Here is a 6,000-nt window from a genome sequence, read left to right as displayed (position 1 = left end):
ACTTCAAAATGTTGACTTTTTGGTCAAGCGTCTTGGAATAAGCTTGTGTAGTTGGACTTTACTTGAATTTAAAAGAACATAGATGACCATATTGTAAGACCCCAATTTTGACCCTAAGATCCCTCATGAATTTCATCACAAGCATTAGCATTGGGATCATGCCTTGGCATCCTCCTTACCCCTCCTTTATTGGGTTTGTTTTAGGAGCGATCACCAAGCATTTTGTGATTATGTCATACTTGTATTTTATCATTTCATTAACCAAAATACCAAAAATATGCCTTTGTATCTATCTAACTCTTTTGTAGGTAAGGGACATGATCTCCTTGATTCATTGATCGCATCTAGGGTTTAAGACCCTCATGAACAAAGAGCACAATCAAGAATTGATTCAAGAATAGTTATGAGCATCATATAAGTCTCAATGTTCTCTACATGTTATATTGATCAAGTTTGCTTCAAGAGTTTGAGGGTGATTTTCCTTGGAAACCCTAGTTTGACTGGGTATCTTGAGTAACTTCTCCAACAAGTTATCTCACCAATTGATCAAATTCTCAAGGGATACTTCAAATTTTTATCATATTATGCATATGTTATATACCATAAGCCAATAAAGTCAAGAGAATTGGAAGTTATCAAGTTGGTTGATGGTAGTTGGCCAGATGAATTCATCTGATCAAAACTGGGTCTCCCTAGACCCTATCTCCTACAATTTTCACCATATGAAAATGACTCCAAGATAAACCTTACTCTAAATGACATTATAAACAACTTTCAAGTTGGGACCTAGAGCTAATTTTGCCTGTAAAATCATTTTCTATGTTGAAACATTATAGGTCATTTTGTCTAAACCCTAATTTGAAAGTCAACTTCCCAAGGCCATAACTTGCTCAATTTTAATGATATGAAATATTTCCAAGTTGAAAAATAAAATTCAATGTGTCTAATTAAACTTTGATGTTTGGAGTGGAAGAAAATTCAACTTTTTTGAGCATGTGATATGAGGCTACATTATAGGTCACTTTTGACCTATACCATTGATCAAGTGATTTTGCCAAACTTCAAAAATGCATAACACTATCATTTCAAATACATATGACATGAAATTTGTTACCATTTTGAAGGTCTTTGATAGAGCTGCAACTTTGATGAAGACACGTTTCTCATTTGAAGCTCCCATAAAAAGTTAAGCAAGGTGGAATATTGAGACATATGACTTGACACTTAGAAAATTTTCAATATGTCAAATTTTTCCAAACTTCCACCTTAAATATATCCAAGTTCCAAGCTCCAAATGAAAAAGTGTTCAACATAAAACTTGTTCCTCTTGATCTCACATTTCCGAAGAGCTAAAATTCATGCATTTTGGATGAGAAATGCATAGGCTGCGCATGGCTTAAACAGGCTGGTATCATGTGGCATGGATCAAACTTCAAATGAAAATGCTCAATTGCCTTGCAATCCAATCCACCTCCAATGCATCTGAACTTCATTTTGGACTTTCAAGCAATCATTTCATGGGCCTATGCGCGCCCATGCTCCATGCTTTCATCATTTGCCAATTTTGGAAAGTAAAAGTGAATGTGCAAACATCATCCAATTCCCCTATAAATACAGTTGCTTATGCTCAGAAATCACACACGCACTGCGCCAGCTTTGAATCCCCACAGAAAACCCTTCACACTAAGAGGATAAACCAGAAAAATTCAGTTGAATTTGAGCTTGAATCTCCACTGTTTTGGAATTTAATTCTCCAGGAGTCCATTGATTCTAAGCCATTCTATTCCTCTTCTGCAAGAAATTGAAGTGAAGCAAAACACGATTCAGATTAAGATCTAGCAAGCTCAGACCTCCATTGAAGGTAATTTGCTGAAAATTTGATCTCTTCGATTCTCCTAGTTTCTTGCTCAATTCTCTTGGTTATTGTGTTGGCTGAAGTCCTAACAATGTAGGCAAGGTGTTTGTGTTGCTTTGAGGCCAAATCGAAGCAACTCAGATCATGAACCTCATTTTTAAATTCCACATATCTTTCAATATAATCGGAATTGGAAGAAATGGAGGTGATATTCGTGCTCGGTGATGTTTTCTCATTAAAATCATGTCCCTGTTTGAAATTTTGGTGATGGTTCATGATGATCAGTCTGGCGAAGCTTGCCGGAGAAGACAACCGGAGCTCTGGCTCTGGTGATGAGGTGTCTTTGGTCTAAACCGTGTGATCCTTACTCCAAGCTATAATCGCAGTCGTTCCTTTTGATTAACATGTTTGCAGCGCGGTTGACTCACGTGTAGGTGGAACGCGCGTTGTGGATCATCAGATCTGCCACCTCAATTAATGAGGGAGATATGATGGTCCACGTATTTTAGCATTTTCTGATTTTTTCATTTAATTCCGCTTTCTTCAATAATTTATAATAAATTTAATATTGATCCAAAAAATATGGGACTTTCACCAAAAAATTTCAAATATTTTTCTCTTTCATATTCTGAATTAAAATTATTTTTGGATCATTATTAATATTTTTCATGAATTAATTGATTTTTCATTTGTTTTTAATTGTTTAAAAATATTTTTAAGTGTCCAAAAATTATGAATTTTTTTATCCAAGCTCCTTTGACCTTGTTTGACCTATGATAAAACACATGGCCATTTATTTGGTGTTTTGATGTGATTTTAGGATTTGGAAAAAAACATATTTGAATTCAATGCACTATTTTAATATTTTTAATTGAATGATACCATTTTAATTGTGTTGACCATTTGAATTGACTTATTTGAGTTTCTCATTTGTTGTTGGGTCTTGGTCAAGGTTGATTTGACTTTGTCAAGTTAATATTATTGGATTTAGGGGATTGATGGAATGTACATTCCATCTCCCAAAATGAATGAATAATATTAATTTGGTAAAAGTCCTCCTTTAACCAATTTGTGATCTCATTCATCCCTTTCCCTCTTCATCTAATTCCCCTTCTTTATCCATTCATTTCAATTGGCCAATGACATCTCAAAATCCTAATGCTAGTTGATTGAAAGATTAACATGAGTATGGATGAGATTAGGCCACACCTTTGCATATTTTTTGTGTGTGGTATGTTTAATGAGCATAGTTCTTAATACTATGTCTCCAACATGCATTAACACCAAAAGTCTATTGCCCAGCCTCAAATAGTTATGACTTCTATATAAGTCCAATTACGATTGCTTAACATAGCGCTAAATTTATGACATAAAAGGCATAAGCATTCTAGTTAGTGAGATTGTAAGTCTCCCTTCTTCCATGGTATTGTGTGGAAACTTGACTTTCTTTCCTTCCTTTGGAAGATGTTTTGGTTCAAGTATCTATGCTCGTGGCAAGTGGGTTGAGTGTTCTCCAAAGAATGTCTTGAAATCAAAAGAAAAACAAAACTAACTATTAACTTACTAACCATTAACTTTTACTTTCAAGCCTTTACTTTTAATGCAATTTATTTTTAGTATTCTATTATCATTTGTCATTGTACATATCATTCTAATTGTTTATGTTTATGCAATTTTTACTTTGTCCACTTGGACCATATTGTGTGATATACTTTGTTGCCTTGTTTCTTTGATTGGTCTTTTGACCATTAATGCACATAATAATAACAAAAACCCTAAAGGACTTTGAGTGGACTGTTGGTTTGATCTTGCCCAATTGGACTTAGAACTTGGGCAACATTCCTTTGCTAATGGACTTGGCCAATGCTAATTTGTTGAAGAACCAAGAACTTGCAAATTTGAATTCATCTGATACATCATTCAAGATCTCTCCAGTTCATATGCAACATTGATCATTGTTAAGCTGTTATGTTGAACTTGTGACTTGTGGAATTCATCTGCTACATGGGCTATTTTGGAGAAGATCATTGAAGTGGATAAGCTTGGATGAGTCCATCTTTATTTGATGCCTTTTCTCTTCAATATTGATATAATTGTGCATATGTGTATTGCTTGATTCTAAAAAGTCCAAGGGAATTTTGGGTTTCTATTGACATACTTGTCTATTGGATTGCTCCCATTTGGTCAGATCTTTTCAACTTTAAACTTTTAAATTTTGTGCATAGGATAACCTCTTTATCTTCTTCCCATTTCTTTAATTTCAAAATCTCTCCCTCCATTTTCAAAAACCTTCTTTGTGTGAACTATTTTTGTTCTAAACTTAGACCACTTTTACAAAAGATAGAAACTTTGGCCTGATGCCATTGCATTTTCAAACTTATTTTCTTAAATCAAACTTGTAAATAAACTTAACTATACTTGACTTAAACTTTCAAAAATCCAAAAAGAACTAACTCATTCAAACCATTTTAGACCTTTGTGCCTTTCATGTTTAATTTTTGTTAAAACCAACATACTCACTTTGAAATTTCTAGCACGAACTACGAGGTTTTGATCCCTCATTTAGATGTTGGTAAGTAGGCACAAGACTGAAGGTCTTGTCAAACACAAAAATATAATTAATGAATTCTTTTCTCATCCCCCCATTATATTTGTTTGTAAACATCACTTTGTACAAAATACATATGCACACAAAAAGGGCTCCCTAGGAGTACCTAGGACACTTTTGGTGCTAACACCTTCCCTCTATGTAACCAACCCCCTTACTTGTGATCTCTGATTTTTTATTAGTTTTTATTTGAAAATTTCTTACTATTTGGGTTTTGTTCGTACTTTTTCCCTTTTCCCTTGGAAAAAATAAAAGCGTGGTGGCGACTCTTGTTAATTGATCTTTAGCTTGTCAATAGCTTAATGATCATGAATTTCCCGCTACACATATGAACTCAAAATAAGGTGTACTTAATTTCCTTTTTATTGAATTGCTCAAAGCTTGAAGTTTCTTGTTGAAGAAGGCATGGTAATAAACACATAAAGCTTTGACTTTCTTTGAGAAGTAAGCCACAAAACTTTGAGATGCTCTTGATTGAAAAGGCCTATCTGGCAACATAAAATTAAGGGAAAAAAGACATATTTTTAGTATTTTGATTAGATAAGGAATTAATCATATAAACACAAAGCTAAATCAACAATAAATAGGTGCTTGGTGATCCCTGCAAGAAGCAAACCCAAAGATGAATAAGGGGAAGGACCAAGATGTGAACTTGTTTGTGTGCAATGATAAAAATGATATCTGAGATCTTAGGGTTAAAAATTAGGGTATGACAGATGCCCCTATTTAAGTTTCTTCAATTTGGATATACGAAGGTTGAAATCCTTGTCTCGACAAGATTGAAGAGACTTAAATATCAAAGAACCAATTTTTGGCCCTAAGTTACCGCAAAATGCTTATGATATGATATGAAAGCAAACGGGGATCTCTGTGGGGAATAACAGTTTCCACAGGGAGAACCGGCTAGGGACAAACAAATTTTCGCAAGTGAAAAAGAAAGGAATCGAGAATAACCAATGCATAGTTAGAAACAAATGAACCAAAGATCCAACGGGGAAGAATTATCAAAGTAAGACCTCGCCAGGGAAAATAAATCGTCAAAAGGGGAAAAACCCAACTCCGATAGGAGAGGAATATTACCTAACTATCAACCAAGTGATAGCTTAACAAAGGTAATAAACTAAAGGGAATGATTACCAACTATCAACCAAGTGGTAACTTAACAAAGGTAACCAACCAAAGGTAAGAGAAACATTACCTACTATGAGCCAAGTGATAGCTTAACAAAAGGTAATAAGCTAAAAAAGAATTATTACCAACTATCTGCCAAGTAATAACTTAATAAAGGTAACCAACCAAAGGTAAGAGAAGTATTACCTACTATGAGCCAAATGATAGCTTAACAAAAGGTAACAAGCTCAAAAAGAATGATTGCCAACTCTTAGCCAAGTGATAGCTTAACAAAGGTAATTAACCAAAGGGGACCAAAGTTTAACCCATGAATGAACTGAAGAGAAGCGGTCAAAGAGAACTTCACCCATTGAGGAAATAAAATCAATTGGGGATTAATTCCATCCATATGATTAACTAAAGGAAG

The sequence above is a fragment of the Lathyrus oleraceus genome, chromosome 6 (assembly GCF_024323335.1).
Source record: "Lathyrus oleraceus cultivar Zhongwan6 chromosome 6, CAAS_Psat_ZW6_1.0, whole genome shotgun sequence".
Classification (NCBI taxonomy): domain Eukaryota; kingdom Viridiplantae; phylum Streptophyta; class Magnoliopsida; order Fabales; family Fabaceae; genus Lathyrus; species Lathyrus oleraceus.
This window is presented reverse-complemented; position numbering follows the sequence as displayed.